General features: G+C 42.6%; 1 protein-coding gene across 3 annotated transcripts in view; it reads right to left on the reverse strand.

Annotated features, from left to right (window-relative positions):
- Nucleotides 1-27,932, reverse strand: part of MACROD2 (mono-ADP ribosylhydrolase 2) — a 1,883,327-nt gene that overhangs the window by 118,300 nt on the left and 1,737,095 nt on the right. The window lies entirely within an intron of this gene.

A 27,932-nucleotide genomic window follows, 5' to 3' on the forward strand; every position in this document is an offset into this window, starting at 1 on the left:
TCCTTGCCCTGTGCAGCCAGTTCAGAAGCAGCCTTCAACCAATGATGGATAGAAGCAGGTGATTAACCCCTGCCTCGTGCCCCTGAGTGGGACAACCTGGAGTCATCCCACCTCGTCTCTCCGAGTTCTCCTGCAGGACCCAGCCCTGTACTTGTCTCCTTCCCTTCCCTGTCTCACTTGCCTACGTCCCTCCTGATGCTTCCTGGAATCACTCCCCAGATCAACTGCTTGCCCTTGAATCCTCGTCTTCGGGTGGGCTTCTAGGGAACCTGACCTAAGACACTTTTAAACTGAATAATTACACAAACATAGTGTCCTCAATCATAAGTCCTGGTGGAGGGAAGTATAGTTACAAGGAGGTCTCTAAGAAGGTCATCAGAGGTGGGGGCTTCCCTGTGGAAAGGGTATTTGAGCTGACAAGTTAAGACATTTATTATGTGAAATTAATCAGTAGAAATTAATAAGGCAAAAAGGAAAAGATGGATGTGTTTCAGTCGGACTGATGAGCATGTCCAAAGGTGCTTATGTCAGAGAGACAGTGGCATCTTTGAAGACTGGGGGGTGCCCCATGCGGCTGGAGTGCAGATGCTGAGGGCCACGAGCGGGGCCTAAATGAGAGGTATCCAGGCAAACGGAGTGGGATGAACTAAAGGGAGGGGGGATGTTTCAAAGGCTGGGGAACAGGGCCTCAATGTGAGAATGAGCATGTGTGTCTGGGGGTCACAGTGGTTTAGCCCTGCTGGAGTACTGATGGCGAGGGGGATGGAGCACGGGGAGAAGCCAGATGAAGGATGAGCCACCATGTTACCAAGGGCTTTGTACCTTTTGCTAAGGAGGGAGATGCTTCCATGGAGGGCAGTAGGGAGCCATGGAAGGCTTCTCTCTCACATGCCTGCTTTGTGGGGCATGTCCTGATGGGGGCCGGAGGCACAGATAAATGACCCACGTGGAATGGACTGAAATTCTCCTGACAAGAGATGATGGAAGTCTGAGATAAAGGGGTGGGAGGTGAAGAGGGAGAACGGGGTGGATGGAGGAGATATTCAAGGGCAAAGCCGACTGGCTTTGGTGAGTAGTCAGAGGTGTGAAGGGTGAAGAGTGGTTCGAGCCTCTGTGGTAAGAGCTCTAAATCACCCCAGCAACACTCATAACCACTTGCTGTACAGATGTGATAAAAATTGTTTTACAGGTGAAGAAGTCGTGTTTGGAGAGTTTAAATAGCTCTTCTAAAGGTCCTATAGCTAGGGAGTGGAAACAGGATTTGAGCCTTAGTCATCTGCTTCCAAGCAAAATCTTTGAATCACCTGCTATAATGCTTCCTGGAGTCTCACCCAAGCATCTGGCCTGGGAAAACCGGAGACTGGGGAGCTATACTGAGCCTGGGGAGAAAGGGATGTGTTGGTTTAAGGTGCCCATGAGGTATGCAGTAGAGATGTTCCAGTAGAAAGGAAGGGAAGCCAAGGAGATGGAGAGACAAAATAGCCCGGTAGAAATCCTTCTAAAATAATATGCAGACAATGTGTATAATACTTTTTAAAAAAGCAGTAATTTTTTTAATATAGTTATGCTACGTGCTGAAATTCCTGGTTAGCTTTATGTTTTGTTTCTTTGTTTTTCTCTTGTGATCTTACCTGGGTTGTATGTTTGGACTGATGTTCTGAAATAGTTGCTTCTACTATCTGTTCCTTTTACGTCACAAATAGGAGCACATCCTCCTGCAAGCCCTCCAGGCCAGCCTAAGCAAAGGGGGAACTCGAGCCTCCTTTATCTCATTTCTGCATATATTCTGTGGATTCCAGACCGATGGTAATTTCTCCTTTTCCTACATGTGTCCAATATCTTCCTGTTTTCTTTTCCATCAAACCATGCTTTAAAAAGGCATCAGCTGTCATTTTCAATTTGGTGTAAATTACTTTTATCAGTAATTAACCCATCACTGCTCCCAAGTCTATGGAAAACACTCTAATTATCTAGTATTCCTAAGTATAACACTAGTGCGATAATCACTACACTGAGCATCAAGGCCTCCTGGTCTTGAACTTAAATACCCCCAAATTACTATTAAGCATATTCCAAAAAGAGTTATTGGGGTCTTACTTTACTTTGAACAAATAAAATTCTATGTATTTTTTTCCCTGTACATTCTCTTCCAAATGGTATCTCTAGCTCCCCTGTGCCAGGGCAGTACCAGTTGGAAATGGATCATTTCCTTGAGGTGGTTCTTAACAGCCCCCTGAAATAATTAGTCAGCAGCCTCAAGGACTAGGCAAAAACCGTCCAGAGTGGCTGATGTGATTTCAGGCAAGTCAACGTAAGTATCAGAAGCCACATCAAAAGACAAATAGGAACATGCGTTTCTTCTCTCCTGGTGGCGGAGTAAGCCACAGACAATGAAGCGTTGCCAGTATGTACGATGCTACAGACATAAAAGGGCACATGAACGTCTAGCTGCACAGTGATCTGGCATGTGCTTTGTTCTTTCTGCCAAAGTGGTCAATTTGCAGAAGTCTGCCCTTATCTAATGCCCTTTTTGGGATAATTCTAAAGGAATTCCAGCTGTCTCCTCTCCACAGAAATATGTTTGGTAAAAACATACATCGGACAGCCTTCTGAAAAATGAGGATAGAAACCTCTGGAAGTGATTGCATGCATTCAAAATGGGAATCGGTCTGCCTAGCAGCCACTGGTGTCTTCCCTCCCATGGGTTCTAGGGACGGTCATTTAATATGGACGCCTCCTCCCACGTAAACAAATGCAACCTCATAGGAGGCTGTGGCTGCAGCAGGGAGCACCAGGCGGAAACAGCTTGATGGGAGAGGGATGATGGAATACTGCCCCCTGGGAGGATCACAGGAGAACACACTCCCAACAACAGCTTGAGAAAGGTTTTTAGGACTTTCTATCTTCCTGGCAGTTTGCTTATGAGAATGAATTGCACTACATCTCCCAGTTTGCATTACAAATGTCAGATGATTCTGGACTTGGTGGAACCAATTTCCCTATTTTATCCCAGAAGATTTGTACCTTCTAGAAGTGTCAAAACGGCCTTGAGTTTTTAACACTTGTGCTGTAAATGTTTCCTTCAGAAAACCCCCAAATAACAGTATTGCAATGAAGGCTGCCTTGTGCCTGAAAATGTCAATCAAAAAACATATCAAATTAGATGAAAAACCTTCTGATCACATGACAATGTCTGGACAAATACTCAAATGTAGGCATACACCATTTGACCCATTCAAACAAATGGCAAGTGACTAATTTTCTCCAAAACTGGCTATTCAATTTATGATTGGAATAATTTACAGGAACAAATAATTACAGAAAGAAACATCATGCATTCCAAAATGAAAGATGACCCTTCAAAGCCCGTCCTATTAAAACTAATTAAATTAGGATTTCGGTCAGTTTTAATTACAACTAATAAAAAATCCTACAAGGTAACCTTGAAGAGGGGTAAACAAAGACTTCAGATTGTAGTTGTTGTGATTAAGAAGCAGAGACACATACCCGGTTCCTTAAACAGCTTTCTTTACGACAAACTCTGTCACTCTTGCAAGGGTTTGCCAAGTTTTCATGTATAGTTTTCAGACAGAACCTCAATTCAGCAATTTTGCAGTGCTACCAGTTTGGACGCAGTAGTAAAATAAGAAAGCAGCACAAATCTGTGGCTCTCTAAAACATTAAATACGATGGACAGCTTTTAATTTCTCCCTTTAGTTTTCTTTTTTCTTTTTGCTTCTTCTTGTATGAACTCATTAATCTCATTTTCATGTTAACACATTATCTTTCGTTGACTTGTGGGCTAAGTAATACATTTTTACTACTACCTTGGTAAAATTAAAATGTAGACTTTTTTTTCTCCCCTCCAAAGAATTATCATCCAGGGATTTTGATTCCAGTAACTGATAAAGATACAGGATTTTTTTTTTTTTTTTGGCATGTTCAATGTTGTTCATGAGGCACGCTGATGTTGGAGAAAACAGCAAAGACACGAAAGTTAAATTGTGAGACTGGATTATTTTTCCCCATTAAAAGGCAGATCTGACACAAATTCCCTAAATGCCGCCATGGCCGTAGAAAGTCTTTGTGGTTCCAATATTTAGCGAGCAGTAAGGAACACTTACTGGAAGTCTATACATTCTTCACTCTGCTTCTTGGAGAACGTTATTGTTACTCACGTGATGGATACGAACGAAAAATGAGTTCTCTGAGAGACCATAACCCTGCCGGTCCATAATTCTTTTCTGACAGCACCACATTCATCATTTTAGGGACTTAATTTTTGAACCTGTTTCTGGCTCCCTGAAGGAACGAGACAAATCCTATGTAAAACGTATCCAACCTGAAAAGAAGACTCTCAGCTCTTTACCTCAAGCAAGATAAATGAGAGACACGGAAAAGAGACTCCGTCATCATGGCTGGGGGCGGGGGTGGGGGAATGTGGAGAAGCACATCTAAATATTTCCCAAGGACGTGATGAACATCTGACTGTGATTATTTTGGAGCAGGGTCAGCAAACTCCAGCCCACAGGCCTGTTTCAATACAGCCTGCACGCTAAGAGCAGTTTTTTATATTTTTTAAAAGGTTGTAATAAAAACAAAGAAAAATACACGACAGAGACCATATGCAGCATGGGAAGCCCAAAATATTTCCCATCTGGTCCTTTACAGAAGTGTGCTGACTCCTGTTTTAGAGCAACCTGATGAAATGGTGGGTGATGACTCAGCCCACAAAACCACACATCTGAACGTTCGCTTTGTGGAGGGACGTTCACCCATGTGGCAGGAGAATTGGCTTGACCCGGTATTAAGATAACCTCCCACCACCTCCAGTCCACCAAAGACAACACTTTCTATAACACAGCAAAGTCCCTGTCTCTGATGTCTTCTCACTGGCTCCAAGACCTCAGATGGACTGGGAAATGACTTTTGAACACACATAAGTTTAGGCCATAAGAAGATTTAATATTTGAGGGAGTCCCAAACAATCCAAGGACAGAGACCCCGGTGGGATGCAGGAAGTCTTGGAATGGGAAGCTAGACAGCCATTTGGGATTGTGGTGGTTCTAAAAACAGGCCCACAAATTCTTAGATTCTTGTCCCTTCAAGAGGTGGAGCTTAACTGGCCTCCCATTGAGTGTGTGCTGGATGCAGGGACTTGCTTGTAATGAACAGAACACAGGGGGAGTGGTGGTACTTCACTTCTGAGATTAGGTTATAAAAGGACTGTCACTTCTTGTCTTGAGTGTGTTCTCATCCTCTTGGGTCACTTGCTCTGCAGGAAGCCAGCTTCCTGAAGATAGGACATGAACCGGTATCCTCATACTATGAGGATACAGATCAGCTTATGGAGAGGTCCATGTGGTGAGGAACTGAGGTCTCTGGCCAACAGTCAGCATGAAAATGCTCAGAGTCACGTCCCCAAGAGAGAGTGTGTGGGGGAAGTTGTGGTGAATATATGGGAGCTCTGAGCTGTGTAGATGCCATAGATATTATGTTACAAAGGTCTATCCCACCTTCAATCAGCTGTGGGTGGGAAGGACCCACCAGAGGTTGAGTCCATGTTAATGTATTTGTGCCCTCCTCCTTTTGCTGTCTACTTTTACCTTCATAGACGGCAGCTCTTCCTGAGCCAGCCCAGTCCAAATCCTTCCTCTTTTATGGAAGCTGACACTTAGTTTCTAAGTCCAGAACAGTAGATTTCCTTCCAAGAAATCCCAGTATTGCTACCTTCCAGCAATTTAAGCTGCTCCCCACAGCACTGTCCTCCCTTCCTCCTGCCTCCCCTCCATACTTACTTCCCTTTTCTTCTTCTTCACGGTCCCTTCTCTACACACTCCCTCTCCCCTCTGCTCTGTGCACTTTGGGACATCGCTGCCAGCAGAGAACATTCCAACCTGCCTCCCTCCCACCCCCATCTCCCACACCTTTAGCTCAAAGAGCCATGGATGTGAAATGGCATTCCTCCTGAGCTGACCTAGTTTTAGGAACAATACCCATTGACATGTGGCATCAAAATGTGTAAAGGTTGGCTTGGCAATCAGTTGTTTCCCATTTATTGGACACTTAATATGACTTAGTGTGATATTGTGATATAGTGAGAAATATTTATTTGGTCTTCATCTCAAGTTCTTGGCACAGACCTCCTAAAACCCCTGAGTAATTTCCTGAGTGACAGAGGTGATAGGAACAATTTTTGTTATCCATGATAAACAATACTTGAGCTTATGCTAGTGAGGTGACCCTTGGTGGAATTCCAGATAGATTTAGGATGGAGGCTGACTGCAAGAGGATGCAACTATGTGACTAGAGGGTTCAAACTTTCATCCTCACCCCCAACCTCTGGGGAGGGGAGAGGGGCTAGAGATTGAGTTGATCACCAATGGCCAATGATTTAATCAGAGATGCCAACATAAGGGGACCTCCACAGAAACCCCAAACAGTGAGGCCTGGACAGCTTCCATGCTGGTGAACACATCCATGTGCTAGGAGGTGGCACACACGAGCTCCACAGAAGCTCCTGTGTTTGGGACCCTCTGGACCTTCCCCATGTTCCTCTTCATTCATATCCTTTATAATAAACTGGTAATAGTAAATAAACTGTTTTCCCTGGGTTCTGTGCACTATTTTAGCAAATTATCAAACCCAAGGAGAGGGTTGTGAGGATCTCCTTAATTTCAGCTGGTCAGTCAGAAGCAGGGGTGGACTGGAGCTGCAGTGGGCATGTAAGGTGGGGGTAGTCTTGTGGAACTGAGGCCTTAGCCTGTGGAGTCTGATCCTAACTGCAGGTAGATGGTATGAGAATTGAATTAAACTGTGGGACACCCAGCTGGTGAAGTTGGAGAGCTGGAAAATTGGTTGAGGCAAGGACAAAGCCTACACATTTGGTGTCAGAAGTGTTGTGAGTAGGAAGAGATCTTCACGGTAGGACTCAGGTACTATGCGTTATCTCCTTTCATCCTCATCCAGACGTCTGTGAGATCACACCATCCTTGCCTCACTTTTTACATAAGGCAACTGAGGTTTCCAAGTAAGAAATGTACCTAAATTCCCACTGATCAAGTGAAGTTTAGATCTTGTCTAACTACCCTAAGATTATATCCATACTCTGATTCCCACCTCCTTTTTAGTATTTGTAAAGCACCATAACAAATTCACCACTAATTAGCCCCAGCCTGAAATGAACTTTCACCTCCCAAAGATCTTTGTTCATAAGGATAACAGAAATTGCTCTGGGCTACATGTAGCTGTTGCCAAGTAACCACAGGTGTGGTATTCTGGGGGCTATTCTCTGCCCAGGAAAAGGAGGATTTCTAAACCTAAATTATGCACAGGGCAGGCAGTCCTAGAAAAGAAAGAGATTAAGAGGTGTCCGGTAACTGTAACTACTACATTCTGCTTTGGAGAGCAATGTTTTATTACCATGTTCACAGCTCTTTTAGTCCCTAAAGAACTCTTTCAACAGTGATTTATCTTAATTTAACATTTTTTTTTCCAGGAAAGCAAGCAGTACACTTCATTCAAGAGAAATGATTTGCAATCATGGCAAATACCACTTGTTCATTTGCTTATTCATTTGTTCATTCATTTGGTCACTTACAAATATTTACAGACTGCCTGATATTAAAAAAATATGCCATTTCTCTAAACTACTGTATGCCCTTTCACCTTTAGAGGTAAATATATATGAGATTTTATGGCTGCATTTGTGCTCACCATTTTTTTTTTTAAATAATGCACTGTCTGCTTTGACCAGAGTTGAGGTTTTGAGTTGAAATCTATTACTTTGAGGATGAAAAAGTGGCCAACAGCCAGTAATAATTAATAGTTCTTCAACATAAAGAACCAAGAGTGTTATATAAACTATAAAAAAAAAAGACACAAACAAACAAGTACATTCTCAGTTTATGTATGTTCCAGTTTTCAGGCTTTTTATGTCTTTTCTTGGCTGCAACTTCACTGTGAGCTCATAAGTGTTTAGGATTCTTTCTGCTGGTCCCTGTTGAAGAAATTACCAAAAGGACAGCAACAGATAAATGTCCAGGAATGTTCTACACAGAGGAAAGCAAATGTTAGAAATCTCCTTAGGGGAAGAACACACATGGCAGGGGGAAAAAAATTGACCATACTTTTTCTGGGAAACTAGCAAGACCTCCTCCATGCCCGGATATGATTCTACTGGACTGAGTCAGTTTTCAATTCTACATTCTGCCCACTTAAAAAGGCACTTTGTTTTCTGGATTTCTTATCCATCACCTGGGAGAAGTAATGCTAATAACACCAATAGTGATAACAGCTGTCATTTCTGAGTGCCCACGGCATACTCACATGTTTGACTTTGGGCTTGCTCTTTTCTGCTATGTGCTTCTAGTCCTTGCCCAAACCCAGTAAGTAAGGATTATTCTTCCTATTTCACAGATGAGAAAAATGAGGCTTCGGGGGACTTCCCACAGTCTACAGGCTTGTAAGTTGAAGAGCGGGGATTCAAACCCAGATCCGGATGCCACTCTAACCGGCACCCTTTCTGTCATGACACACTGCATGGTGCCTCTCCAGCTAACTTTGGACCAGGAAAATGTTCCCAACTTATTGTATGAAAATATGCACTGTCATATAATTAAATTTTATGCAGACTTCTATTTAAATTACCATTTAATTAAATTTCTAGGAATAGATTCAATGTGAAATCATCACTATATCTTGTTTCAGGACTTTGGTTTCATTCTTTGCCCCTGTAAACATCCTCTTTGCACACCAATAACATCCTCTGAAGGTATCTTTTGGTCATTGAGAAACGTGATGTTTTTAATCACGTTTCACAGGTCACTAGATTTTTGTGGTCAGTGAGCTGGACTGCTTCAAAACTTTCCTTCTGACACTTATTATTTGAGCATCTGACCCTGTACAGTATCAGTGAACGAGGTGAAAGGTAAGACCCCAGGATTCAGCCTCCTAAGATCGACATCTGGATTTCAAAATCCTCGTCTTAAACCCATTAAATGGGCTCTTCACATTATTTCTAAGATCTCTATTTTAACATGCATCCTGAGAAAACCTTGACCTACAGAAACAGCACTGAAGGGCACTAATTATTAAAACATGGAGCTGGTGAAGTGATTAGAAAGCCAAGCAGATGACGAGGTCCAACTTTGCCTAATGTAATCAGTGGTGGATAAGGAAATCAGCCCCAGTTGGACAGCAAGAGGGAAGCAGCTCCCCGTGGCTGCCAGTATAGAAGCCTCGGCTTCTTGAGACAAGGTTAACACGCAAGCCAAGGAATTTCCGAGTGTAAACAGAAGCTCAAGTTCTGCCTCTGCCTGGGGCTGCCATTTAAAATAAAGCCACTCATAAGCGATACTTTTGGTGTTCTTTGACCCACTGTCAAACAACTTGGAAATGTAGAATGACATTTAAAAAGTGAGCATGCATCTTGTAAAAGTCCGATTCCATGCTGCCTTCCAACTCACTCTCTCTTAGACCAACAGCACCGTTCACTTTCTCGACGTGTCCCACTCTTATTGGGCAAGGGACGTCTTCCCACAAGTGTGCTTCCCATGGACACACCCCTGCCCCCACAGCCAGTCATGGCACGGCTGCACTTCCATTGCCTTTATTTCCCCTTCTGATGTTTCACCACTTCTCCCACCACGTTGATTTTCATTTTCTCTATCTTTGCTCCGTTCACCTTCACGTGAACTTGCATGTGCTCCTTTCTCATCCTTAGCATTGATCTCTCGTTGGAGACACCTTATCTCCCGCGTCTCTCCACACCTCCAGCGCTCCAGGTGGGACTGTAAGCAGTGTCAACACTCCTCTGAAAATTCACATTGATCTTTCATAATGAAGTGAGAGTGGAAAGACGGGGACTGATAACAAAGTATATTATGAGTCATAAAATTATGTTCTCTTGGCTCTTACTGTCTATCTTAGAAAATGAAGACACAATTCCTTAATCAATAGTATTTCCTGACCATGGACTATGGTAGAATGCCCATCATTCATTCCTCCCCTGGTAGTTCCCCAGTTTTCTTCTGGGAAACCCCTCCACCTCTGCTTTAGGTCCACAAGTTTCAAGCATAATTGACCTCCCCTTTCCCCAGTCCGTTTAGCTCCCAAGTTGTAACCTGGGTCTAGTCAGGGCATTGCACGTCCCTGGAAACCGTGATTGACCCAAGACTGGCCAATCAGAGGCAATAAAACTCGGCTCCAGATCTTTTGTTGGAGCTCTTGAGAAGGAAGTACAACTTCTTTACTGGGGTTGATTAGAGGCTAGCTGGAGGCCACCTTTACCCAGTAAGAGGAGGACACCTGAAACGAAGCCAACACAGAGGGCGGCAGAGTGCAGAGCTGGGGAGAGAGACCCAACCCTAACGTAACTGACTCTCTGATCCAGCACTGCCTGGACTTCTCGAACACATTTGCTTAAACACTTTGATTTGGCCTTTTGACCTTAAATCTTAAAGTCTTGGCCTAGAAAAACTATGTGGTGGGTGGCTTGTGGCTCTCACACGTGATGGCACATAAAGCCACACTCTGGGAGTCTTAAAAATTCTTGACTTAGAAACATCCATGGACCGGTTTGTGCAACCTCACCTACAACTCTTATCAGTTCAGGGTCTCAGCCATGCTAAGCCTGCGCCGTCACCATCAGAAAGTGCCTACGGAGGGTGTCATTGCATGTGACGATACTTCCCTTGTAGACAATTTCAGGCTTGTCTTTCATTGTACCCCCCATTTCTTTTATATCCCCTCCCTTTGGATTTAGTGCTGTTATACCCTCCTCTAACATCAAAACTGCCTCTTAGAGAAAGAGAACAGGGCCAGTTTTTTATATACATAAAAAACTATATATATATAGTTCCTTTGACTTGGCTACGGTACCGTCTCCCATTTCCTATTACTCCTTTGATGGCACACATTCAAAATGCAAATTTTCATACACAAAGGAAGCATAACTCCTGAAATAACTCTTGGTGCCGTCGAGAACTCGAAGCTCACGCTTGATTTAGTGGTGCTGCAGAGACAGCAGAGTGTGCCTCCCTGCTCAGCAAAAGCAGTAGAACTTAGAGTCAGCAAATTTCGTAGGAGAGTAATTTTGAACCAGACAGAGAAATGGTGGGTAGGTGATGGTGTAACTACTGAACGTCAGCCTTTCACAGGACTGAGGGCTTTGAGGGAGACCACCAAGGTCACATAGATTAAACCCTTTACTTGACAGAGACCAGAGACATGCTAAGGTCAGTCGGCACAGGCAGGAACCCAGAGTTCTTATTCCCCCAGCTACACCCGCTCCTGAAGCCTAAGCCCCACGATTCCATAAAACAGACACTGAGACTTCCATACTCACATCATCCTGCCTCTGCTTGCTTTCCATCGGCAGTCTCTAGTACCTTCTTCAGAATCTCATTCCACAAGATTTGAAAAATTATGTCGCATACGTATGTGTGCGCGTGAGTAGGTGTAATGGATATTGCAGCAGACTAGATTTTCAAAACATGTCTGCACCAACACATATCTCATTCCACCGTCTTTAAAAACATGACACTGACACTCTCCATCCAGAGGTGGGGGTCTGTGTTCTATCTCCTTGAACCTGGCAGGACTTGTTAACTGTCCCTTCTGATAGAGCATGGTCAGAATGATACAGGATGACTTTTGAGGCTAGGCCACAGAAAATGATGTGGATTCCTACTGGCTCTGGCCCTTGACATACGCACCTTGGGAGCCTTGAATCAATGGGTAAGAAGTCAGACGGCCCTGGGGCCCCTCGTGCTGGTTGACCACACAGAGAGTGCACATCCAGCTAGAAAGACGTCCAAGGAGTGCTCGCTACCCCAGCCTTCAGTCATTTAGTCTCCCCAGCCCAGGGGTCAGACAAGTGAGTGAGCAAACATCTGGGTGCTGCCAACGCCCGATTTCTGAGCTATCCTGGCTGATGCTGAGTGGAGGAGAAATAAGCCATCCCTGCTGAGCCCGTGCAGTGTGCAGATCTGTAAGCAGGATAAGCGTCACTATTTTAACCAGTGAATCTCAGGGTGACTTGTTATGCAGCCACAGTTCCTGGACCAGATGTTATTCCCTCTTGCCAGTTTAGAGCACTAACTTGGGAGGAGAAAACATTCAGGATCCAGCTTACGAGGGTGACTTCAGTATTTGTGAAACTAAGAAAGAGAAACTTCAAGCGTGCAAGGGCTTCAGATTTCATGGCTTAATATCCAAATGCAAAATCCCATGCAAGGCCATAGAAAATGCAACAGGAAGAGAAGAATTAGAAGAGATGAAGAAAAGCAAACCATCCCCCCAAAGGTACACTTTAAAGGGTAAACAATGTTGTTAAGTGAAAAATAAAAGGAGGGCAAGACTACAGAAAAGAAAGAGAAACGAGTAAAAACTGAATCTGGGGGTAGTGACTGTGTCTTGGAGGCTTGGCTGCAGGTGGTGATAGGGACTCCAACTGGAGGAGACCAACTATGGCCCCAGCAGGAAACAAGGGCACATTCCAAAGGGTGTGAAGAGTTTAACGAAGGGAAATTTAAAAAGGTGTGGACACACGTTCATTGCAGCGAAAAGGTGTGGACACACGTTCATTGCAGCGCTATTTACAACAGCCAAGACATAGACCTAAATGTCCAGATGACTAGATAAAAAAGATGTGCTACATATAAATGAAATAGACTATTACTCAGCCATGAGAAAGAATGAAATAATGCCATTTGCAGCAACATGGACGGACCTAGAGATGATCATACTGAGTGAAGTAAATCAGAGAAGTATGAATATCATATGATATCACTTACATGTGGAATCCAAAAAAATATATATAAAAATTCTATTTACAAACCCCAAACAGACTCACGGACATGGAAAACAAACTGTGGTTACCAAAGGGGAAAGGGGTGGGGAGGGAAGGAATAAACTAGGAGTTTGGGATTAGCATATACACACTACTATATATAAAATAGATAAACAACAAGGACCTACTGTCTAGCACAGGGAACTATATTCAATTTCTTGTAATAACATATAATGGAAAAGAATCTGAAAAGAAAAAATATGTATGTACGTCTATGTATAACTGAGTCACTTTGCTGTACACCTGAAACTAACATTGTAAATCAACTACACTTCAGAAAAAAAAAAAAAAAACCCAAAAACAGAGATGTGAGCAGAATCAAGGGAAGCAGTAAAGGAGAGTGAAGGTCCACAGGCCAGCGACGGAGGGGAGCCACTACCCCCTGTTGGTCTGAGAGGAGGATGGTGTGCTGAACGGGAACCAAGCAACAGCCAGAGACGGAGAGGGTCACTGCAGGTGCTGTGGTCTTGGCTGTTTCTGTCTGGGAACAAGGGTCCAGGAGAATAAAGGCCTAAGAACTTTTCCCCGCTACCCTCCAATCTCCTTTCATTGGTGTAGCTCATGGTTTCTCAATGTGGGGCAAACATTTGTTCCTGGCAGGGCAAAGAAAAAAAAAAGTCCCTTAGCTCTAAAAGGCCACGGTTTATACACAGATACACAGCATATTTGTAGTATTAAGATTTTATGGTTGGGGTAGAGAATCAGGGCAAAATGTGTAGAGCAGCTCCCAGAGGAATCACAATAGTGAAAAATAGTTTGAGAAGCACTGGCTAACCAACCCAAAGCTCAAGGGCGAGGAAGCCAGTCAGTGCAGGTCCGCGGGGACTGAACACACAGGGCTCATTAAAATTCTTCCTGACCGCTACCCTTTAGATCTCCGTGTCTATGTCAGGAACAGATGGCGGTTACGATGGTTAATCTGGGGAAATCATCTCCCCAGCAGAACAACCAGTGAGGAAAATTAGCAAAACGACTCCGCAATGACAGCGAAACTTGCCGTCAGTGTAGGAATTACCTTTGTCTTGGGTGTATTTACAAAAAATGAGTAGATCGTTCAAGGGCACACCTCATGTGTATATGAACCCTTTGGTAATTTGGTAATTTGGTTTTATACAACGAATAAGCCCAATTTGACCAAAGGGCTAAATGAAGACTATTAGAAATCCTAAACACAAAGAGATTTTGGTGCCCACCCCCCATATCAAAATAATATATGTATTTTTTTTTACCTGATCCAATCTTCACATGTACTTTAAAAGAAAACCTCTTTTTAAGTTATCCGATTATGATCGCTAATCAAAGCCAAGCTTTTTCAGTTACTTTTGGTGCTGCTGCTTTACTGATCCTCAAAGCACATGTTCAGTCTCCATATTAGACAGTAGGGTGAGCTCTGACTAGAAGTAGTGCTAATGTGTGTCTTCCGACCACGTAGCTCCACTCTAGCAAATGCATGATGCCATGACTTATTACATAAAAAATGCCTTGGTAAAAACTTCCGTCAGGTCTATGTTTTGGGGTCTGGCTTTCATATGCAGAGCATCACTTTGTGTTTCATATTAAGGTCATACAAGAAGCACCGTGTCACAGGGCTGCCCGACACTCAGTGAAACAAGTGTCCAAACTCCTCTGCCTGTTTTCAAAGTCTTTCTTAATACAGCCCCCAATCCACACCCCCCTTAACTCCAACTTCTCAGTAACCAGGACCCTTTGCTTCTTTCCTGTCTGCCAAGCCCTTCCGTTTCATACCTTTCTCTAGCCAGCCTCATTTTCCTTTTCTCCTGTGGATTTCCTTGTTCTGTGGAGAAGTTCTTGGGATCTTTGGGACCTTGGTAAAAATGCAAAGGACCAGCCTTTCTCCTCCTTCAATGAGTCTGTGTTCTCTCTAACCTCTCCAGGTGATTCTGAAACCCAAAACCCAAGCTTTGAGAACCCAAATAACTTTACATTTGAGTTTGAGTTTGAGGGGTTTGAGAAGCACTGGCCTACAGTCTGACATCCATCTACCTTATTTCTAGACTGATTTCCCAGAGCTCCTAGCCACAGGACATTCTGCAAAGGCTTTGACCTCCCTATGCCTGCTTCCTCACCTGCCAAATGGGGCTATTGTAGCACACACTCAGTAGTATAAAGATTAAATGAGTTAATTAATGTGAAGTGCTTAGAACAATGTCTGGCACAGACTGAGTGCACAACGAGTGTTAGCTAAGTGGCCCCTCCGATGTCTGGAATGTCCGTGTTGCTGCCCCAGGTACCCAGTCAATACAGGCAGGACAGCTGCTCCTGGCGTTGGGAGGATCAGTGGTGCTGAGCCACATTCTCAGGGATCAGGATGCCCGAACTTCTGTGTCACAACATGGACTGCATGTGAGGTTCAGCCATGGTGCTCAGACAGACACTGCTGTTAAGTTCTCCTGCCAGAGATTGGACTTAGCTGGTCCAAGGGTGGGACACAGGAACAGGCATTTAAAAAATCTCCCCAGATGATTCCAGTGTGTCACCACAGCTACGCAGGCAGCCTGGTCAACACTGGCTTAGACAGATGGAGAATTGACCTGAAACAGTTGCCTTTTGGAAGTATCATGGTCCCCAGTCACCTCCTGCTCTTTAAAATACTAGCTACTACCTAATTAGCCACTCTCAATAACCATGCTTGGTTTAACCAAAATTGGGCAACTTACTCTCTTGGCCATTGTTGTAGTGGAAGGTCTATGGGAAGACCATCCGGCAGCTGGAGGACATCACCGAGAAGGCCTGACCCTGCCAGCTAGCTCCTCGCATCTCAGCATCAAGATAATTTCCGTTCTGTTTTACACAATGTTTCTCAAATTAGGATTCACGTAACCTAGCACCCAGATCTGGTTTCTAAATTCTATTCTCCACTAAACGGAATTGCAGCTCCTTAAAGAAATGGCTGCTGTCAGGGATGGGGGAGGGAAAATGGAAAGCGAGCTACCTGGTTAAAAGGTGCAAAAAGCAAAGAAGAGCTCAAAGATGATGGGGACATGTCAAAAGGACACAGAAGCCACCCTGAAGGGGCCCTTGATAGCAATCCATTGAGGACAGTGGAAAACCATGAGTCCATAATGATATAAGCAAATAAATGGATAATTTGAATGGCTGATGAAGAACAGGATATTAACATAGTTTCAACATTCCCCCCCACCCCGCACAAGATACACATTAACTATAAGTGGAGAAAAGAGTCACTGCACAGTTGAGGAGCCTTACAGATGCCGCTTCCACCAAACAGTCAAGTCCAACGTTATCGATAATGGGCTGAAACCAGGAGCGCCTGTTACTAAGTCACGCCGAGAGAACACAGTACCACTTCTGGGATGGCTTCTCAAAGATGCGTAACTCGAATCCAAGCATGAAAAATCATCAGGCAAATGAAAACTGGGAATATTCTACAAGGTAACTTCTTTCTTCGATGCAATCATCAAAAGCGTCAAGGTGAGAAAAGTCACACTGAAGGCTGTGGAACTCTTCCAAACCACAGGAGAGTGGGGGCGTGACAACAGAATGATGCATAAAGGGCGTTATTGAGGAATTGGTGAAACTTAAATGGGGTCTGAAAATGAAAGCAGTGTGTCAACATTCGTTTTCTAATTTTCATCTTTTTATTCTGCTCATCTAGCACTACTGGGCACGTCGGTAGAAAATACACAGTGAAATAATTGAGGGTCGGGGCACCACATCTGCCACTTACTCTGAAATGGTTCAAGAATAAAATGGTTCTTTTGACCATACTTGCAGATTTGCTCTAAGTTTGAGGTTGTTTGTGTATAAAATGAGTACATATGAAAATGATGCTCCAAAGATGCACTGCATTGAGTTAAAATGTAGCTTTCTGATTTGGAGGAGGGCTGGGAATGGGGCAGGAATCCACATGTTCAGCCTCCATTATCAGCGACAGCTTTAGACTGAGGGCGTGAGCTGTTTCCACGAGAGCACAGTGTGTAACCCTTCACCAAGCAGTCTGCAAAACTGTCCCCCTTTCAGCCCTTATTCTAGAACCAGCCTCCCCATCCCTATGCACCTTTCCTTCCAAACCTGGCATCTGCTTTCTTTGTACAGCAGCAAAGATTGTTAGCGATCAGTGGGGAATTCTCAGGAAAGAGGACTCAGAAGTGATTCAAGGGATCTGTAGAGTTTTTGTCTAAGGAGAATAGAGTACCCTGGCTTTCTGTGTATCATTCCTCAAGCAGGGCGATCCCCGGAGGTGTAGTCATTTCCTAAGACTGTGTCCAATGGGTCCAGAGAGACAGAGTTAGGAGAGAACAGGCAGGCGTGGGCAAGGCATTAGGAGAGTGTGGCGCGTGTCCAGGTAATTCTGGTGGGGGCAGACAGTTTTAAGGCTCTCTCAGGTATAGGAGGAAAGCACAACTTTGTTACACCAGAAAATTGAAATTTTGAAATATAATGGCCAAATCCTAATGTGAAAAATCTAATGTGAAAATCCAATACTGTTCAAATAGCGATACTTAGCCTTAAAGACGAAACAAAACGTTTCTCTGCTGAAAAATTAGTATCTAATATTACAAACTGTCAGATGTCCTATAGGCATGGTACCAAGACTGAAAAAAAAAGTCATCCTAATGTTTTAGCTCTATAAACCCAGGGACTGAGCTTTCAACAAAACAAGGATAAATGCATCTTTATAAATGATAAATGACGCATGCGCTCCCCTCAGTTCTGGCAATCAAAATAGACAAATAGTAAAACACATTTGGTTGGAATTACTCACACCTGTAAGACTTAAAAAAAGATACTTAAAAACACTACTATTAAAAGACCCACTGTATGTGCCCTGATAAACTGTTCTTTTCCCTTGTTTTTTTAGGCGCTAACTTAGGATCACCTTTCATGTGAGTGAGTCCTCTAGACAATTTTGGAGGACTCTTAAAAGAAATTTTCCCCAGCTGTGAAATGAGAGGTGGTCTCTGTTGTTCTCAGGGACCTATCTGACTATTGAAACCCATGATTCAGAGCTTTTCAATTAAGGATGGGAATATTTACTGGGTATGAAGGAAAGAGCTCATAAAGAATCAGTTTTCCCTGAATTTAATGGTTATGGAGAATTACAGAATTTGATCTCTAGAGGGGACCCCAGGGATATTAGGTGAAGAATTTGATCATGTGCCTAAGAGATGAAAACGGGATTCAGGTGCCTTGCCTCCCAGTTGAGGCTCCTTCCGCCGGCATGCAATTGTAGCTTCCCTTTCTTTTCTTCTTCTCTCCCTCCCTTCTACTTTCTTTTTCTCCTCTCTTTTCCTTTTTCCCATCCTTCCTGCCTTTCCTTCATCCCTCCTACGCTTGGAAATCATAAATGGCAGCAATTCCACGATCATCTATTAACTGGGAAGTTGCTGATTGAAAATAAAACAACAGTAATAAACACCTCTTGAGAAGAGAATACATTGGAATCCACAATATCTAAATCGTCAAAACTAATCTTTCCTGTGAGTTCTCGTCTTCACTAACACTGGTGTTTTCTCTCTTTCTGCTGATATTTATGATAATTTTCTTGAATATTTTGCTTTTGCTTCATTGGAAACTGAGCCTTAAGATGGGTTAACAAGGCTTTCCTAGGGTGGTCATGAGCCAGAACTACCTGGACAGACATGACGAAGGGTACGGATGGGAAGAATTCTTTTTACTAGAAAGTCTGGATGAGGTATAAGCAGGGTCCAACTTCTAGTCTAGGTTCGTTAGCTGCAGAGAAGGTGAAAAGACTCATCCCTGACTCCCCTCTCTCTGTCGATGCCACAGCCAATGTCAGTGAACTCTGCTGACTTCACCTGTAAAATGTGTCCAGACTCAGACCAATTCTCACTCTGCCCTTCAACGCTGCTTGGAACAAGCCACCAGGATTTCTTGCTCCAATCGACTGTTTCCACCTTTAGCTGCCCCTCCCCCCACCCCATCCATTATCAACGCGACCATCAGATTACTTCTAAAACGTGAGTAAGATCACGTGCCTTATCTGCTTCCCCTCTCACTCCATTCAGAGAAAAAGCCACAGTTCTCATGGTGGCCCACCATGTCCCGGGCAGTGGCTCTAGAAGTGGAGTCCAAGGCCACAGCATCTCCTGGGAAGCTAGTAGAAATGCAAATTCTTGAGCATCCCAGATCTCCTGAATCTGAGACCGGGTTTAACATGCCAGAGGTGATTCTGACACACACTCAGGCGTGGGGTCATCTCCTCTCTGCGATCAGCCCCTGTGACCTGTCCAGTAATTCCCGCTGACCTCCTTGCTTTTCTTAGAATAAGTCGGACCCCTCTCTCATCAGGGCTTTGGCACCTGCTGTTTCCTTTCCTGGGACTCTTTTCCCAGATGTCTGCTCAGCTCACTCTTTTATGTTCTTCAGGTTTATTCTCAAATTTCAGCTTAATAATCAGTGAGGTCCAGCATATTTGAAAACTTAACCCATCTTTCTCCTACGTCTCCCCACCACTGCCAACTTATACACACATGGACATCCCCTACTTCCTCTTCCCTGTCTCGTTTTCTTATGTGACACTTGGTTTGGGGTCTCCCAGGAAGTTGTTGTCAAGATGACACCCAGGTTTGCAATCATCTGAAGGCTTGCCTGGGGCCAGAGGATCTGATTCCAGCCAGGATGGCTCACGCCAATGTGTTTTAGATCGATGGTTGCTGTTGGCAGGAGGCCTCAGTTCCTTGCTGTGGAGATCTCCCCACAGTGCCGCTGGAGTGCCCTCAGGACATGGCAGCTTGCCTTACCCCAGAGCACGTGATCCAAGAGACAGCCAGGCAGAAACCACACTCTTGTGACCTAGACTTTATGACCTAGAATGTCATATGCTATCATGGGATATTCTGACCTGGAACCATCAAGGTAAGCCACTCTCAAATTCCTGATCTGTAGAAAGTCTGAGATAATAAATGCTATTGTTATTTTAAGCTGCTAAGTTTTGTGATAAAATTGCAGGTAGCTGTAGATACATAATACTGCATAGGCCACCATTTGACTTAATATATATTCCATCCATTGTTTTAAAATCCATCGACTGCCACCACCACTCCCCCACTAGAACATAAAGCCCCAAGAAAGAAGAGCGTGTGTGTCTTCAGTACCTAGAACAGTTCCTACACTGTTAAATAGCAGGCCTTTAACAAAAGTATGTGGAGTGAATACTTCGAAAAGCTGTATCTGGGTGGTGGGAGCTAGGCTGGTGTGGTTGGAGGGAGGACGTCGTGCGGTATCTCTGTGGCACCATGACTACTTTGCACAATCCCAGGGGGACACATTTGCACCATGTTCCAGGTGAAATGGAGACTTCAGAGAGCATAGCTCTAATGTGAGATTCATTTTGAACTTGTGGCTCCCCTGAATGGGCTTTGGGACCCTCCAAGGGGTTCTCCTGGCCACAGTTTAAGAAACACTCATCCAGGAGCACAAGACCACAGGCAGTTGGAACAAGGCCCAGCCTCAGAAGAGAAATCCTTGTTTCCAGCATCTTACAGAAATAACCGAGTTACCAAACTTCCAGAGACCCTGGGGCTAGACAATGGATGTCTCAGAGGCAGGTCTCAGCTAACAGCCAATAATCAGAGTCCACCTCCTCCCTCACGCCCCTGACCTAACCTGGTGCCCCTTATGAAGCTTTAGAGGCAGTGAGTGGAGGCTGAGGACTGACTGGGCAGAGAGGCTGTATGAACATGTAGGGCAGACCAGTTTCTTGGGAATCTTGACTTGAAGGAATGAGACCAGGAAGGAGAAGACAGATTGGGAGCAAGTCCATCTGGGGCAGGAATGGATGTGGAAGGGAGGCAGGGCGCTGAGCAGACCTGAGGGAGAGGGAAGAGGAAAAAGTCTAGCGAGGTGTGAGATTCAGTCAATGCATTTAAAAATCTTACCTCTACTTGCAAAACTATTTTGTCCACATTAAAAGGAATTTCACACGTGAACAAACAAGGTAGGTGAGTTTTTGGTGGGAGGGAGCTCTTCCTGTTTCAGATTCAATACTCTTTCACTGGATTTTCTGTCCAGAGATTACTCCCAGTAGCTTCCAGATATCACCTTGCTTAAATCTTCCTAAAGAGTCCACAAGGTAGGTATTTCTCCTCCGTTTAATGAGGAAACTGACTTTCCGGTTAGAAATACCATCTAAGTAGGGAAGTAGAACCTGGCCATGGAGAGCTCTGTCCATGCTCTATTTGTTTTGTTTGTTTGTTTTTATATTTGCTATTTTTCTTTATTTCTAATATTTATGTATTTGTATATATTTTTAATTTTTATTTTTGTTTTAACTTTTTTCATTGAGTTCTAGTCAGTTTACAATGTTGTGTCAATTTCCAGTGTAGAGCAATTTTTCAGTTATACATGAAAATACATATATTCATTGTCACACTCTTTTTTGCTGTGAGCTACCACAAGATCAAAGACTTAAACATAAGACAAGATACAATAAACCTCCTAGAACAAAACATAGGCAAAACATTATCTCACATACATCTCAAAAATGTTCTCTTAGGGCAGTCTACCCAAGCAATAGAAATAAAAGCAAGAATAAACAAATGAAACCTAATTAAACTTACAAGCTTCTGCACAGCAAAGGAAACCATAAACAAAACAAAATGACAACCTATGGAATGGGAGAAAATTTTTGCAAAAGATGACACTGACAAAGGCTTGATCTCCAGAATATATAAGCAGCTCATATGACTTAATAAGAAAAAACAAACAACCCAATCCAAAAATGGACAGAAGACCTAAACAAGCAATTTCCCAAGGAAGAAATACAAATGATCAATAGGCACATGAAAAAATGCTCAATATCCCTAATTATCAGAGGAATGCAAATCAAAACTACGATGAGGTATCACCTCACACCAGCTAGAATGGCCATCATTCAAAAGTTCACAAATGACAAATGTCCACCCTCTATTTGAACTCTTTCTCTATAGGTAGGAGGGGCCGTATGTTGTCACCTCCGAGAGTGAACGGAACATTGCTAATACTGTGCCAAGGACAGCAGGCACAAATAGGGTCATTCCGGGTCTCTTGGGACCCATGGTTATGCTGCAGATAGGTTCCGCCCTTCTCACTGTGGAAAATGCCTCAATGGCCACATTCTCGAAGTCCCATTCAAAATCCTAGACTGAACCTGAAACAGGACACCGTGGTCATGACCACGGCTCTGATGGGTAAATGTGGAGAGAGCGACTGAAAATTAAATAGACTCTTTTAATTTGCTGCAAATTGGGTCCCCCTACCAATTTGCGGCAGCGGGGTAGCTCAGAGTGGCCCTGACGCAAGCAGACTGCAAAGACTGTAATTAAAGCAAGATGGTGACACAGGCTTTTACTGTATTCTGATTTCTACCATAGAAATTTACATTCTGCTTAAATTCTTGGTATGTTCAGGTCGAGAGGATAAAACAACACTTTTCTTCATGAGAAAACTCCTTTTCCTTTTCCTCAGTCCTGCTTTATTTTCTCTCTCTTTTTTTTTTTTTTTTTGAAAAGCTGGTCAATCACTGAGCTCGTTTGAGTGATGAAAAAGTCAAAATGATGAGTGCCTGATTTTACCCTTCACTGCGCTTGTCAAAAAAATTAAATTAAAGATCATGCTTATGAATATCATACATGAACTGCTGCATGGCATCCTGAAAGAGAGAATGTCCCTTCTGTCCAGCCCCTCACAAAACAGCACATCACATGGTACTTTAATAATGCAGAGAACTTAATAGGGCAGAGAGAAAATTCTGCCTCTCAGGAAACACAAAGTGCATTCCACCAATAGTTCATGGATGCAGAAAAAAATTTATTTTTAGTAAAAAACAGTAATAATAATACTTCTGATAGCCACATTAGATCCTTCACACTTGTGTGGTACTTTCTAGTTTCCACATATAATTTTTTCTGACAAAAGAGATCATTAATATTTTAAAGTGCAGTAGAGGGCTGCTTGATTTAGCACTGCAAGGGCTTGGTTTCCTGAAGAATGACCACCTTATGCAGGCTTGTTGAATATTCTATGTAGAAGCAATTGTACAGCAAGAGTCAAAGCGCTCATGCTTTCTGTGAAAATACGATGGAAAAATAGCATTCATCACCGAAAACCACTGGCGGCTTTAGAGTCGAATGTATGGAGAAAATTCCCCCTCTAAACTTGCCACTGAGTTTTTGAGAAGCATAAAGTCTTTTAAGTTTTTTTAATAAAAACATGTTTTAGTTTTATAAATATAAAATAATTCTTGCCATATATATATTTGTATTATACATAAATTAAGAAAGTTGAAGATTACATTCTGCAAAGTCTGCTCCTACCTCTTCTCCATTCCTGGAAGATAATTCCTGAGGTCACTTTGATATGTATCACTCCAGACTATGTGTTATATATGTAGGTATGTATGTACACGCATTTGTAGATATGTATATATGTATTTTATTTGTGTATTTGTAGATATCCATTGATATGTGTATCTACCATTTATGTATTCTTTCTTCCTATCTCTCTATAATCATCATCTAATCTATTTATCACCCTACCTCTCCATTTGATTCTTTTTTTAAATTAAATTTAATTTTTTAATATATTTTATTGAAGTATAGTCAGTTTACAATATTGTGTCAGTTTCTGGTGTACAGCACAATGCTCCAGTCATACATGAATATACATATATTCATTTTCATATTTTTTTCACCATAGGTTACTACAAGATACTGAATATATTTCCCTGTGCTGTACAGTATGAACTTGTTGTTTATCTATTTTATATATAGTAGTTACTGTCCACAAATCTCGAGCTCCTAATTTATCCCTTCCCACCCTCTTTCCCTGCTGGTAACCATAAGTTTGTTTTCTATGTCTGTGAGTCTGTTTCTGTGTTGCAAATAAGTTCACTTGTCTTTTTTTTTTTTTTTAAAGATTCCACATATGAGCGATCTCATATGGTATTTTTCTTTCTCTTTCTGCCTCACTTCACTTAGAGTGACGACCTCCAGGTTCCTGAATACGTGGCTGAACTGGTGCTTTTATAATGAACTTCTAAGAAGCCAGAAATGATGAATGATATTGAATCAAGACTAGTAAACAAGCACTGAGATTATTGTTTGCTTTGAAGCATTTGCCGATCCCAGATGGTCTAGACCCTAGGACAGTGGTTCTCAGACTTGAGCATGCATCCGAATGCTCAGAGGGCTTTTAAGAACACATATTATTGGGTCCCACCTCAGGGTTTCTGATTCAGTAGGTCTGGGATGGGGCCCTAGAATGTGTAGTGCTGACAAGTTCCCAGGTGATGTTGGTAATACAGGTACAAGACTACTCACTGAGAAACACTGGCTGTAACTTGGGTTTGAATGAGCCAATATGTGAGGTGAAATGGGGGCCCAAGCTTTGGTTCTGAAAATGGTGGGAAATTTGCTGTCTCAGTGTTAGCATTGGTTGGAGAGGAAAAAAGGAAGGAACAACTCTCTGTTGAGATTTTTAATTGTATACACACACTAATGTGAGCTTGAGGACAAATAGCAAACAAAACAAAAAATAAAACTTAAAGCCAAATATGTAGTTTAAGGTGTTCCCAAATTGGCAGTATCTTTAGGTATTTCAGAAAACAAATAGAAAATAAATAAGCATTTAATCCAACTTCAAAAAATTCCCACAAATAAAAATCCAATGAATGTGGTGGTCAAAAAGACAAAATGTAGAAGGAAATAACCATAGGCATGAGTCTTCAGAAAAAATAAACTGCAGAATTTGACTTACACAGAATGGAGATAATGAAATTTCAGATACAGATTATTTTTAAAAGACATTTCATGTATTAATTAAAGAATGATCGGGTATATTTGAAAAAAGAACCAAATAAAACCTGTAAAAATGAACATTATAAATACCTGAAATGAGAAACTCAAAAAAGAGTTAAACATCAGAGTAAATAAAATTGAAGAGAAATTAGCAAATTGAATGACAAACAAACAAACAAACAAAACCATAAAACAGAAAACATCAAAGAGTCACAGTGAAACAGAAAGGTAGGTTGAGTCATGAAGGACAGAGAAAGAACAAACAGAAGGTAGCAGAGAACCAACACTTGGTGAGGCAATAGGCGAAACACTTTCAGCACTAATGAAGGACGCCCATTCTCGTATCCAAGAAGCACAACAAATCCTAAGAAGGATAAAGAGAAACCCACACAGAAGCACATCATAGTAAAACTGAGGAGCAGCAAAGATAAAGAGCAGATTGTCAAGGCAGCCAGAGAGAAAAGATAGTCACCTGAAAAAAGATACGGCAATCAGAATTCTTAACAAGTACAGAATTGATAAAACTATGGGCAAATATATTTAAAATGTTGCAAGAAAATAACCATTAACCTTGAATTTTTGCACAGTAAAATTGCCTTTAAAAAAGAAAAGCACAAAATAACATTTTTCAGACAAAAAAGCTTGAGAGATTTTTCACTAATGAAACTTCTAGAGGACTTACTTGCAAAGGATGAAGGAAAGAAGGTGAGAAAAGTCATGTTTTTTTTTTAAATAGGTGCTAAGTTTTTTATAATGATATTCTTTCAATTAAATATTTTGTAAGAAATAAAACTGATCTAAATTATCGGGAGTTGGAATTGTTGGAATGGGTGTTAACCAGGCGTTTCTTTTTCAAACAATTTTGCCTATGAGTTGCTGGTTTATGGATAGCATTATCATTTATATCAGATGCCAGACAATCAATTAGCAGTATAAAATTGCTAATCATCTCATTCTTGGCATTGCGCTGCAGTGGGTCAAATCAAAGCATACTGCAGTCCATGAAATTTCAATCAAAATAATGATAATAAAACTTTAGAGTCCACAGTATAAACAACACAAATAAATAATTTCAGAAATTGTTTGACTTTTTAAATTTGATGTTCCAAACTTTAGTGAAATGTTTGCTGATGTAATAAAGCTTCAGTCAAAGCTATAATCGTGGCGATATTTTCTCCTTCAACAAAACTAATTCTAATTTCCAGAAGAGAGAAAGGGAAAATGATTAGAGAAATTGTGTTTTAGAAAGAAAGAAAGAGAGAAAGGGAGAAAGAGAGAGAGAGAGAAAGAGAGAAAAGAAGGAAGGAAGGAAAGAAGGGAGGAAGGAAGGAAGGAAGGAAGGAAAACAGAAAAGAAAAGATTTTGACATTAACAAACGACATGGACTTGGGCAAGTTAAAGAACTATTTAGAGTCTATTTTAAAACCAGTTCTGTGAAATGAGAAAATTTGACGATGTGCTCTCAAAATTCTTCTTCTGGATCAAAAATACAGTTCTTATGGTTATATATGCTGGGAAACCCAAGTGACTTTGTGTTCCTACTCTATGGCCCTGCCCAAGAATGCAGGTTAAGGGTGGGTTGAGATGATCAGCAGTGCCTGTAAGGTTGGAGGCCGGGAACCAAAGGTAGGAGAGAAGTGAGATAAGGCCAGTGATGGGGAATTAAGCTGAGTGATCTCTAAATAAAAGTACCAGAAACTTCTCTTACTAAAAAATATTGGTAGAGAGATGACCAAGTTGGAAAAGGATGGATAACCTAAATGAGAAGACTACAGAGAAGTCATGATCCACATTACCTTCTGCCCAGTGATACACTAGTCCACTTGAATATCCAGTAGGAAAGAATGATTGTAACTGAATTATGAGACCAAGTGAGACATATGCAAGAACACAACACCTGAATTCAGGACATGGTTTATTCTGGAAACACTGGTAACCATTGAGTGCCCCGTCGCAGAATCATCCACCACTGGCAGCTCAGATTATGCTCCCTCCCTCAGCAACGTTTACTTCTAAGTCTCTGAAGGCATTTTAGGAACAAATGCACAGTTCCCATGTTTCTGAGGAAGAAATGGTTTTGTGTTTCATCACGACATCACAGACCAACCGCCCCTGGTAACAAGGCCACAGGGATGGCATTTGTGTGACTCAGAACAGTTTCTGGGATCTCATATTTCGGTGAGATGAAGCCATGTTACTTAGTCATATTAGGGTTATGAAATGATGTTCCTCAGCAAGGCAAATTATTTAGGAAGTAAATAAGTTTTCACACATTTGAAGAAATAATGGGGAAGGATCCCCCTGTTAGCTAAGGTGACAGGCTTGCTGCAGTTTACAGCCCCCATGTGACAATTGGAAAAGACAGCAGACTAAGGTTCTGGAAAACAACTTTTGATGCGAATCATGCACGTGATGGGAAACACTCAGTGAGGTAGAGACTCTCCAGGGAAAAGGCAACACTTGTTTCGCCCCTAATCCATCTCCCAATCATGGCCTTTCAGACACTGCCCAGGAAATGACCTAATAATAGTAGCAGGTGGAACCCCAGCTACTCTCCCAATCAGACCCTAACAAAGCTTGTCACCTTGCACTAGACAGAGCTGGTGGCCTTTTCCGTGGTTCTAAGCATTCTTCTCCATATGATTTAAACTTCCAAGCACATTTCAATGAATTAGGACAGTGCACACCTTATCATGGTCCTGACGACAGTAATTATAACAGCCATCACTGGTGGAAAGCTGAGCTGGCCCAGGCCCTTTGCACATACTATCTGGTCTCTCTCAGATCCAGCTGGCTACAGAGGGGACGTGTCCTGGTTTATTCTTCCCTATATAATAACACAGGCTCACCAGGGCAGCCTCTGTCCAGGCAGACCCTGGACAGCGGTACTTGCTCATAAGGAGAGAGGTGAAGTCCTTCATGTCCAGGAGTGAAATCCAGCATTAGGAAACCCCGCTGGGGGCAGCGCAACCAGATGCTCTGGTCTAACTTCATTAGGGCTGAAGCTAATGTTTTTTGATTTCAACTTTCTTACAGCTTCACCTTCTCCGTTGGTTCTGAACACGGATGAGGGTGCAGGGAGCATCATTATTTATGATTTAGAAGCTGACACTCACACAGATGCTGTGCAGTCACAGACGTGAGCTGCCCTAGGTCTCCCTTCAAGAGAGGACCTGCTGCTGGGAGTGAAGTCAGCTGACAGCACCCAGCGGCCACACTTCTGGGATCCCTGCAGCACGGTGTGCGTGCCACTTTCTTCCCAAGCTGCCTGCAGCCAGCGAGCCAGCGGGGGAAGGGGA

This window comes from Camelus bactrianus, chromosome 19, assembly GCF_048773025.1.
Source record: "Camelus bactrianus isolate YW-2024 breed Bactrian camel chromosome 19, ASM4877302v1, whole genome shotgun sequence".
NCBI classification, from domain to species: Eukaryota; Metazoa; Chordata; class Mammalia; order Artiodactyla; family Camelidae; genus Camelus; species Camelus bactrianus.